Source organism: Lycium ferocissimum, chromosome 9 (genome assembly GCF_029784015.1).
Source record: "Lycium ferocissimum isolate CSIRO_LF1 chromosome 9, AGI_CSIRO_Lferr_CH_V1, whole genome shotgun sequence".
Classification (NCBI taxonomy): domain Eukaryota; kingdom Viridiplantae; phylum Streptophyta; class Magnoliopsida; order Solanales; family Solanaceae; genus Lycium; species Lycium ferocissimum.
This window is the reverse complement of record NC_081350.1, coordinates 66,536,923-66,549,301: the sequence shown is the minus strand read 5'-3', so window position 1 is coordinate 66,549,301 and position 12,379 is coordinate 66,536,923.

Below are 12,379 nucleotides of genomic sequence, written 5' to 3'. Positions count from 1 at the left end.
AAATACTTGATTAGTTTTTGCTGAGCATGTTGTTTCTTCTTCTTGGTCTCATGGTTACCATTGAAATACATTATTTCATGTTTGAGTGTTTTTCTGTTTCTTCTTTTTATTGGTTCATATCGCCGAAGGGACCTTGAGAGATTTGCTTTCGATAAGGACAACAAGAGAATTTTTTGAGTAGGTTTTTCATGTAATTTTTAGAATATTATAAGTACTTTTAGTATTAGGTAAAGAATAAGTATTATTCGTTTGTTTACTCGTAGTGTTGATTATCGCTAGAGCTAGAGTTAGTTTAAGTTCTTCATCACTGATAATGTTCATTTTCTAAATACAGATCTCTAGTACAATTATTATATTCAAATATTCAGTGTTAGTTTTTTTGTAACCATGGTTGTGAGGATTGCCTTTTAATAAGACAAGATACTATTCCACTAAATTTACATGGGATTGTATTCTGTAAAGGAAACTATTGAAATGGAAGAAAGGTTATTTTAAGAGCCGTAACAATTAGAGAAAACTTTGAACTATCAAGTTTCAAGAGGAAGATGTGCTTCTGGCAGCTATGGCACTATAAATTGCAGTATTGTCTGAGGCTTTTATTTTTAAAATATATTTTTAGTTATTAGCCTCAACATATAATTATTGACGTTTGACTTCCCAAGAACAAACTTTGCATACTGAAAGTGTCATGCCCCGAACCAGGGCCTGGACGTAACACGACACTCGGTGCCTTGCTGCATGTGACCGAGCGAACCACATGGCTTGCTGAGTCAACATGGGACATGAACTTATGCGGAATACACTTTAAACACATGGATAGTCTGAATAACATGAGTCATCATAATTGTTGACACCTAATTTCTCTCATAATTTACTTTAATTACCAGAGTCCTTGGATATTAAACAGAGTGAAATATGCACCTTTTATAAATCAAAATGATTTTACAGAATTATTTCGATACTATTTTTCCATTTCATTGGGAAAAATGCAATGGCAAAATAACCTCAAATATCGTATAAATCATTTAGAAAATAATTTACATATTTTTGTAAATTAAAATGAAGCATTTGCCAAATTTAATCAGGAGATAATTCAAAACAATTATTTAATTAATTGTCAGAATTATTGAAGGTTTAATTAACAAGTATTTTTACTCCGTTTAATTCAAGGAATCTGATTAATTCAATCGGTTAGTCGTTCCTACTTCTCAAATCTTAATTATGTATAATCAATTTGCATTTAAGTGCTTAATTGTGGTTATATTTATAAATTGTGATTAATCGCGGCCACAGTTGAAATAATCGATTGTTGGTTGATTACGACTTTAATTGAAATAGCCAAATTCATGGCTTAAGTCAATTGAGGTCATCTCTGTAAAACTAGTCTTTAATTGTTGGCGGCCATAATTGAAAAAAAAAAAAAAAACAATGCCATGGTTTAAATTCAACAAAGGTCATAATTGCAAACTTGAACTTGTTGCATAATTAGCCACGCCTTTATTTTGGTCAATTGGTTAAATAATTTCGATTAGTCACGATTAAGGAGTATAAATTAATTAGCTTCTTCAATTATGGTTATTTATTTAAATAGTATTAAACGTTCCCACGTATATAAACAAACGTATACACAGATATACATGTGTATACATGTATATGCGTATACATATACATTGCCCCCTCCCCCTATTCTTTTAAGTTGAGCCGAGTCCAGCCCAATGAGGCCAGACCCGGCCCAACTCGGTCAACAACAAAACACAACAACAACATCTCAATAACCAAACGACCCTTTAAGTGGAAAGGGTTTTCTCTCGCTGCTTGTGGTTTTCTCTCTCATTGGTCATTCTTGCAGGAATTAGCAATATTTGCGAGCCCGCGAGGCTTGTACAGTCTTGGTGTGGGTCATTTAGGGCAAAGCAATTGATGCACCGTCCCTTTTCCACCGAGATTCAACCAAACACGGTATTGCTTCTCTTTTCTCCTTTGCTTTTTCTGATTTCGCGGTCAAATGGAGTACAAATCCATTAATGGATTTTGTCTCAACACGTTTGAACCCTCGAATCTCATTGGTTCATCAAGAACTGAACGGATTCGTGCGAGGTGCTCAAAATCGGACCCTTCATGGGTCATTTTGATGTAATCGCGACCGTTCAATGTTGACTTGAAGAAACGATTCTCAGTTTTTGTTGATTATCCCACATCGGTTTGGGATCTGATTTTAGGGTTTTTGGGGTTCTATAAATAGAACCCCAATTCACTTTTTACACAGACCGACACACTGAATATCACACATATTCAAAACACTCGAATTACTTTTTTTTTTTATTTTTTTTAAAGAAAGTCCACTAGGCTTTTGACCTAGGGCTGATTTTATATATTTTTTCTCGAAGCAAAGCAAGCAAAATGTATTTACAGATGTAGCCAAAATGGCTTATAGAACTTGTAGGATTAAACTAATGATCAACTTAAGACATAAACGTCCCAAGCTGATACTACTAGATGCTAAAACTAATCCTAAAACTGAAATAGGACTTGAAACATAATAACTAAAGTTGAAATTGCTTGAATACACTCCATGTAGCCTTGTATGAGCCTTGCACAATGCTTGATTAAATCTACGTAGGTCTGCACCTAGGAACTGCACCAACTATACCATAAGTATATTCATGTAAATCTGAAGTATATTTGTGTATATCAGCTCCTATATGCATGTAGAATCTCTCATCCATGTTGTTGTATTCATGTATATCCAAACTTGCTTGAATCCTGGTGCAATATACAGATACTATACCACAGTATACAAAGGATATGCTGCAGTATACCTGATGTCTGCATGTTGCATGAGAAAAACCAGTTGTCCACCGTGATCCTGCTGAATTCAATAGGTGTCCCAAGTTTGTATCCTTGATGCACCTTTGAACCAGCCTTCCTTTCTAAATAATTACAACTCTGATGCTTTTTGTACCCTCCTTGAGATCAAAACATTTCCCATATATTGTCATTTCCTTTGTAGGCTGAGCACAAGGTGCTAATACCACTACATAAGGATTTGCCAATATACAGATCCTGTTTGGACCCTTATGTATATCTGAATTCCATGATACCAGATCTGCTGAACTCCTGAAGACTCTGAGCCTTTTACAATCAAATCCTATCATTTTCCATAAGTCAAAGTACCTCCTTATATTCAGAAAGTATGAGCTTCTGGTGTTTGAGAATTGTGAGACCATGTCATTTCCTATGTAAATAGGATTTATGGTGCAAGGTATTTGAGTAACCTTGCAGTGATTGGAACTAAACCATGATTGCAACATATCATCTCCTAACTGCATAAGATCAATGTTACAGACCATAGTAAAAACTCTAGGATTTCTGATGTTATTCCATGCATAAGAAGTGCATGTAAAAAAGAAAATAATGTTAGTGTAAAAGTGACTCACCAAGTTCTCCTCCCATAGGATTTGAACATGGTGATAAAGTTCCTTCAAACCAGCACTAACATCTTCCTTCACAAGCAATGCAACTCCTCTCAAAAAGCACCAAATCGCATCAGTAAACTCAGACCAAACTGCCCCTTCCTATTCATTGTCAATCCATCAGCAGGATGGGCAACTAGTGCCAATACCACACCCTGATAGATTGTCAATGAATAGATCTTCCTTCCTCCACCCTCAAAGAACTACTACCACCAGCTGCATACTTCCAAAGCCACCAGTCTAACACCTTTGAACTGCTCCTCTTACAACTTTGTTAAGCATAGAAAAATGCCATCCCATCTCATATCCTGTGCTCTTAGGATCAATAGGACAGTAGCAAAAACTAGTCTTGATGATAATTTGCTCCACTTCCTCAACAACTCAGACGTGCAAATTTCTCCATATATGCATGAACATCTGGTAGTCTTTAATTCCTCTAAGAAACCAGATTCCAATACCACTAATGTGACACCAGATCCTGCAAAAAAGAACCCAAGGTTATTAGAAAAATAAACCATTATACTCTTCTCCAGGTGGATTTGAGTATAATGATTATTATTCTCCATTTTACTCCATCAGACTTCATGGTCAATATCTCCTTTTTGTTCTGATTCTCAAGTAAGGACATTGTAACTTGCCACTATTGAGAATTCTTTTACCCTTTAAATCCAGTTCTGCAAAAGACTGCACATTAACCTCACCATGATCCAAAGCAACATTAGCTAAATGATCAGCTAATTGGTTTCCTTCTCTCATGATGTGCAAAACTTGTACTTCAGCATTACCTATAATATCAAGCAGTTCTTCCACTTCAAATGCTGTATGCCAAGGAAGTTTCCAAACTGTAGCCAATATGTTCTTCAACAGGAGAGAATCAGTCTCCAAAATGAATGAATACACATGATTTGCCAAGCAGTACCTAGCAGCTTCCAACAATGCCTGAGCTTCAGACTCAGTATTAGTACTATTCTCCATTTCCTTAGCTCTTACAAACACCAGGTCACCTGAGGAATTTCCCTTAGTAGCACCATCTGTGTTACACTTCAAAGTGCCCTCAGGAGGAAAATGCCATATGACCTTAGTAACTTGCAGTCTTGGCACAAACTGCTCCAAAATTCTGAGTATATCATGCCATCTATGTGGAACAGAAGTGATCCCAGATTTCCTCAATCTCACTAACGGCTGAATATCACTCGAGGCCTGATAAATGACTCTGCTGGTGGACACTTTGTTCCCATGCTTATCACCATTTATTTTCTTCTAAAGCTGCCAAACTATGATGGATGGAATAGCATAGAATACATTTCTAACTCTTGAAGGAACATCAGCAGTCCACCATTGCATGATCACCTGATGCAAGTGCATTCCCTCAATATTGATACCAACTGCTGAACAAAAGTATGCCTATGTTCTTTAGGCAGTTGCACACCTCAAGAAAATGTGAGGGACTATCTCCTCTCTAGGCTCCATACAACAAGAACATTTTGAAGGCATATGATATCCCCAGCTCCTAATAACATCATCAAGAGGTACTTTGAAATGCCACACCCTTCACATCAGAAATGCTATCTTAAATGGCAATCCCTTAACCTAAATTTTCTTGTACACCTCTTTCTTTTCAGCTTTGCTCCTTACATATTCCTATGCAGACTTCACACTAAATTCTCTATTAGTTTCTAGCATCCACCAAGGTCTGTCAATCTCACCAGGCTTAGCAGGTGGCTTCACCTCATTCAATATGTAATCAACTAAGTCCTCAGGTAAGTTATTTCTAATAGTAGGAATATGCCACCAACAATCAGTAACAACATCTGACACATTCTTAATAGCCTCATTGTATGGAAAATCTGGTGGAATTATGAAATATAGAGGACCAAGACCAGTCCAATTACCAAACCAAAAGAGAGATGATCCTATTCTCAGTTGCCACCAGATCTGATGATCAATCAAATCTCTTGCCTTGTTACACCTCGGAAAATTTTATGTCATCATGTGGTAGATAGACTAACATAGGGTAAGAAGTATATGATGTTTCTACAAGTAAGAAGTAGTACTTAACGGTTCTAACTAAGATTCCAAAGACATTTGAGGTAAGAGAAGAAAGTTCATTAAAGAATGTAAGGTGTAAGTCGTGTTTTGGAAGGGTTTTGCAAAGTACCGAACTAATTTTCACTTAATGATGTCTTGAGGAAGAGTTATGATTCCCCTTAGGTTGTTAATGAAGTGTTAAACAAGTGCTAAGAAGGTTACTTAAGGATTGGAGATCAAACAAAACGACGAGATTAACTTCAGAAAAATGGGGTTATACGACCACTTATACGGTCCGTATAAGGGGTCCGTATAACCTTACAGAAAAGGGGATTTCCCTGATGGTGAAATACGATCACTTATACGGACCGTATAATATTATACGGACCGTATAAGGGTCCGTATAACTCTCGTCGGGCTGAGTATTTTCCAAGTATAAATATATGTTCTCACTTCTAATTTCTCATTTTTCCAACTTCTCCACTTCTCTCAAGACCTCTAGAAGGTTCCACACATTTCACTAACATAAATCCAAGGCAAAGCAAAGATCAACATCATCAATCCAAGGAAATCAAGTGCAAGAATGCTAATAAGGGTTGATAGAAGCTAGAAATCTCTTTGGAATTGAAGCTAGGGTTTTCTCCAAGTGAAGCATTTCCATCCAAAACTCATTCCTTCATAATAAACGGTGAGTTTTATGTTCATTTCATGCTATTAAGAGTATTGAGTGGTTGAAAGACTTGAATTATGGAAGAAAGTAGAAAATGGTTACAAATATGAGAATAGTGGTATTCTTGAGTAGTAGTTTGACATGAATCATGATTCTTGATGTGTTATGAGTATGATCTTGTTATAAATGGTATTAAGAATATTGTAGAAGCATTATATGAGGAGGAATGTGGTGTTGTATTACGGCTATGGTTATGAATGACTTTGAGAGGGAATTTTGAGAATTGAATAATGACTAACTTAACAAAGTTTATTGATTATGGTATTGTAGTGTTGTTATTGATGTTTGGGAGTTGTTATATTATATGGAGAAAGTTGTAGAAACAAAGGAGATGCTTCCCAATTTTCATTAGCTTTAGCTTAGCTTCAAGTATGTTTCCGATTATCTAATCTTAGTACGAATTCCCTTGAATGTAGAATTACGAACTTGGAAGGAAGCGTTTAGTCGGCAAGTTAGAAAGGCGAAAAGGTATGTGTTATATCCCGCATTTTGTACGTCGGAATATTCTTAAGTTGGTTGCGATGAGTCATGGACAAGGCTATCTTCCGACTTTGTTGTAAGGCATAAGTTGCTTATGATTTCATTGGATGGAGATATTAAGGAAAATTTGGGGTAAAAGTGAAATTATGGAAACTAATGTTTCATGAAATATGGGGCCAAAAGTGAAGTTTTGGAAACTTGAAATTCAAAAAAAAAAAAAAAAAGAAAAGAGAGGGAGGTGGCCGGCCACATGGAGGTGTGGGCCATGGCCACATGTGCTAATTATATAAGCATGTATAAGATGATAATTAAATCATCTTCATCGTTTTCACACCTAGAAAGTTCAAGAAAAATGGAGAAAAAAGATTAGGGAGGCTATTCGGCCACCCCCAAACCGAAGAGAAACAAAGAGATATTGAACAAGGAAAATTATTCCCTCCTAGATTTCTTACTAATTGAAAGACCCTCGTTAACGTGGAGTAGTTGTTGGGACAAGAAAACCACTCGTTGTTGCCATGTAGAACTCTAGCCGAGAAAGAAGTGGGATGGAAGAGGTAAGACTTAATCCTTATTTTTATATGTTATGCATGGTTTGTGCATGTTGTGGAATGTGAAAATGAATGAAACTCATGAAATTGTGTATGTGGAAGTTGAGCCGTGGAGTGTAGTCTTGGCCGAGTGTGGGTGTTTGATGTAGGAATGACGAACAAATTTTATTTGGTATGTTTTGGTTGTTGTGTTATGAATTCTATGTTGATAATGAAAGTTTAAGGGTTTAAATTGAAGTTATAGTGTTTGCGGCTTGTTATGGAACTTTATATAGTTTAGTGAATTTATGGAAGTAATGGATTATTAATGTAGTTTATGAATTTGGAAGGAAGAAAATGTGTTGTTGTTGCTTTCTTGAACATGGAAGGTTCGGCTGCATGGTGTATGGGTGTGGGCTGATTTGAATAATTTTATGGATTGTCCGAAATGTTCCCGAATCTTGTTTGAATGACCTTGGGTTAGTTTTTGAATATGCGAGCATTGATGGTGCCGTGAATGCATGTAGTTGAAATTGAATATAAATGAATGTTGTCGAATTATGTAGAAAGGAGTTATTAATATTAGAATGCGTTTGGAATTTCCTATTGATATTGTTGATGTGGTTGTTGGTATTGTTGTTGGATATTTGGCCGAGTTGAATTCTCGGGGTGATGAATTTATAGGGGGAAATCTTTTGCCCAAATTTTCGTAGATAAAATGATGGCTTGAAACGGAATCCTTCAGTGCTTATGACTAATGTTCGATGCATAATGATGTTATTGTAGATCTCGAGAAGCCAAGACTTAAGTTCGAATTAGCATAGGAAGCGGACGAGGTATGTAGGCTTAACCCTTCTTTCTTTGGCATGTCTTAGTGAAAAGTAAGTTATGACACGTACCCCGAGGTAATTCTACTCTTGCGATCCGAGCATGTTTATGACCCATATATTTGTTTCTTGATATTCATGTTCTTAATGTAGTCAAATTATGGTCTTTATGTTTTTCGCATGAATGGATTTCAAAGATTGCATAAAAGTTTGTTTTCAAAGAGAGTTTGTTTCCTAAACGATTCCGAAACTACGAACGTCCGTAACTTTCGCAGAAAGGCTCGGATCGCTTCGATTTGTTCGTAGAAAGTTCTAAAGTGAATAATGTTTGTAACTTTCCGAGGCGGACTCGGATTGGTTTGGCGTAAGATTATGATCCCTATGGTTTAAATATGACTGTGATCCCTATGGTTTTGTTAATACGTTTATGATGTATGTTATGTTTCCGAAAGATATTTGATATAACTATTGTCCGATTTTCAAATGACGTTCCGTTTAGACTACTTCATTGAGTCTTTGAGATGTTTTAATTGCATTTGGTTTCTCGCTACTCTGCTCGTGCCGACCTCATATGTCCTTCATCGCGTCCGGGCCAGGGGCATGTATTCGTGCGTGACTCTATTGCATTATTCACCGCGTCCCTCACTAGAGGGCGGGGCACGTTATATATATATATATATGATATGATGATGATATGATGATATGGAGATGGTGGCCGGGATGGCATCGAGTCCCTTGCTAGCGGGGCGGGACACGCTATTCACCGAGTCCCTCACTTTAGAGGCCGGGTACGGTATGTATATATATGTATATGCATGTATGATGATGATATGATTTTACTTACCGCGTCCTTCACTAGAGGGCCGGGGCACGTTATATGTATATGAATATGATGATTTTACCTACCGAGTCCCTCACTAGAGGGCCGGGACACGCTATATGTTTACATGATGATTATATGATTTGATATGCATGATAAACGTTTTCAAAGGCAAGTTTTATGATTTTCTGTACTCATTACTTCGATGATTCCGCTTATTGTATTTCATGGTTTACATACTCGGTACATATTCCGTGCGACCCCTTTCTTCGGGGTGCGTTTCATGCCGCGGGTACACCCGGATGAGTTGGAGACATTAGCGAAGATGTTCCCGGCGGGATTGGCGAGCTCCATTTTCTCTCTGGTCTTTGCCGAGTCGAGCATTATGATATGGTTCCATGTTCCATGTTAGAGACTTTGCGACGTGTTGTGTATGTAGTATGTCGGTTTGTAAGCGGCTCCATAAGCCGATGTATTGTGATGTACTATGTTACGGGTTTTATACTCTTACAGGTCTTACTTGATTTGAAAAAGATGAAAAGCAAGTTGTTTTCTGAAATTCTTTCATTATGTACTTGTGTTATGCTATGAGGGCCCAATATGAATATGAGTGTCACGAGAGTCAGCGGGTTCGCTCGGCCCTAGGTAAGGGTCGGGTGCCCGTCACACCCTATCGGATTAAGGGTGTGACAGTATGTAAGGCTAGTCCCTTCTTTTCTAAGGCATGATTCCTACAACAAACTTCCTTTAGCTTTCCATGACTCATTTATATTCCAAAAACTATGAGTCTATGGTTATCAAGAGCTTCTCATGAAATAAAGATAAGAGATGCGTTGTGAATACGACAATGATTATGATGAGCCTAAGTCTAGAGATACCAAAGCTTATGATATGATATCCTTATGAACCTAATGATTCCTTGATGTTATTCATTGTTGCTAGACTCACCTTATAATGCTAGTTCCTTCAAGGTGAGGCATGATGATCATGACTACTCCATAATGGAATCGGGGGTTCTCGACCTTACGTCACCTCGATAGAGTTATAGCTTGTCTTTGAGTTCTTATGCATGCTTTATGATAAGTATATAATAATGAGATTACACCGTGCCTATATGGCCGGGCAGACACCACTAAGGCGGGCGACATATACACCATGTCTAGATGGCATGGGCAGACACCACTAGTGGGCGGCATGAGATGGTTACCCCGGACGCGAGAGGCCTGGACGCGGGCTAATGATGATCACACCGTACCTATATGGTCGGGCAGCTTATATATATGCATACTTGATATGATGTTGTTTATGATGTAAGTTAGCATGCATTATTCCGTCTTAAGTGACATTCAGTTACAGGTTGTTTCCTCACTTGATGTTTCCTTATCCCTTCGATATGTTATTATTGTTCATGCCTTACATACTCAGTACATTGTTTGTACTGACGTCCTTTCTTTTTGGACGTTGTATTCATGCCCACAGGTAGACAGGGAGGTGGCCCAGATTCCTAAGAGCTACTCAGCAGATTTACAAGAGCACCCCACTATTCCGGAGGTGCCATTTTTGGTACATTATTTTGTATATATATATATATTTGGGCATGACGGGGTCCTGTCCCGTCCTTATGTCTCAGTACTCTAGTAGAGGCTCGTAGATAAGGATGCGTGGGTAATAGTTGTCTCATGGATACATCAGTGTATATTCTTGTATATTATTTTTGCAGCCGTGAGGGCTTATGTATATTTATGTATTGCCTTGGAGAGTATATGTGTTCAGGTTGGGTATAATGATTAGCATAATGAGTGGTGCTCGGTAGTCAGCTCCGGGTACCCGTCATGGCCCCCTAGTCGGGTCGTGACATGCCTGCAGCATTTTCCTCCATACATGTGAGCCTTTCTTCGAAGGAACTAGCACATGATTATTCTTCTTCATATATTTGATTTCCATGAAAGAACTCCATAAGGATGGTTTGCTCTTTAGGTTCCACCACAACTTGGCAAACAATGCCATAAACATGTCTGCAAGAGACCTGAATCCCAGACCACCCTCCTCTACTGGCAAACAAACTTTTTTCCATTTTGTCCAACGCCTACTACTCTCTCCAATATTGTTGCTCCAATAAAACTGAACAAAAATCTTGTGCAGCTTAGTAATCACAAAAGATGGAGGATCAACAACTGACAAGAGATGCATAGGCATAGCCTGCAACACATGCTTAAGGAGGATTGCCCTTCCTCCAAAAGATAATAACTTGACCTTCTATCCTTGCAACTTGTTCTTACTTTAGCAATTAATTCTGAGTAAAAACTCATCTTACTCTTACTATAGTATATAGGGCAACCAAGATACATCAGATGAAACTCTTTTCTTGCAATGCTAGTGACTCTTTCCACTTTTTGAAACACCTGCTCATCCACTCTATCATGCAAATATACTGAACTCTTTGATTTGTTGATCAATTTCCCAGAGGCTGCTTCATATTCAGACAACACCTTCATGATCAACCCCAATGATATTTCACAAGATGATGAAAAAATGATGGTATCATCTGCACAAGCAAGATGATTGATTTTTGGACTCCATTTAGTCAATCCAAATCCAGTGAACCACAAATTATTATGCAATGAATTCAATGCCCTTGACAACACTTCAGCTGCTAGAATGAATAAAGTAGGTGACAAAGGATCACCTTGCTTCACACCTCTAGTTGAATGAAAGAAACCATGTGGTTGACCATTAATAAGAATTGAATACCAGTTATTCCCAACCAATTCATAAATGAAACTGATGAACATCTCACAAAATCCCATTTTCCTCATCACATTTGTGAGAAATATCCATGACAGCCTATCATAAGCTTTTGTCATGTCCAACTTCATCACAACATTAGGGACAACAACATTGGCATTCTTTTTACCCTTATTAGTTCTGAGCCTAATATCAGTAATTATCCCTTGAGTCAACAACACATTCTCCACTATACTTCTACCCCTCACAAAACCTGCTTGATTAAACGTGAGATCAAGTCAGGCAGCAAGTGAACCATCCTGTCATGAATAACCCCAGAGAATATCTTATTGACAAAGTTGCTCAGACTTATTGGTCTCATGTCACCAAAGGTCTGAAAATCCTGTTTCTTAGGTAATAACACAAGATTAGTATGAGTTATATACCTTGGAAGCTCTTGACCTTTGAAAAAATCCCAAACCATCTTGAAGATATCATCACCAATTATGTCCCAACAGGCTTGGAAAAACATACCAGTGAACTCGTCAGGTCCACCAGCACTTGCATTATTCAGTCCCAATACTGCATGCCTGATTTCTTCTTTGGTAGGATCAGCAGTCAAATCAGCATTTTGCTCTCTTGCGATCAGTCTAGGAACATGCTGCAGTATGTCAAAATGAGTTGGAACATTAGTTTCATGAAATTGTGCTTGGTAGAATCTAACAGCCTCCTTAGCAATGTCCTCCTCAGATTCAAGCCATTGACCCTGA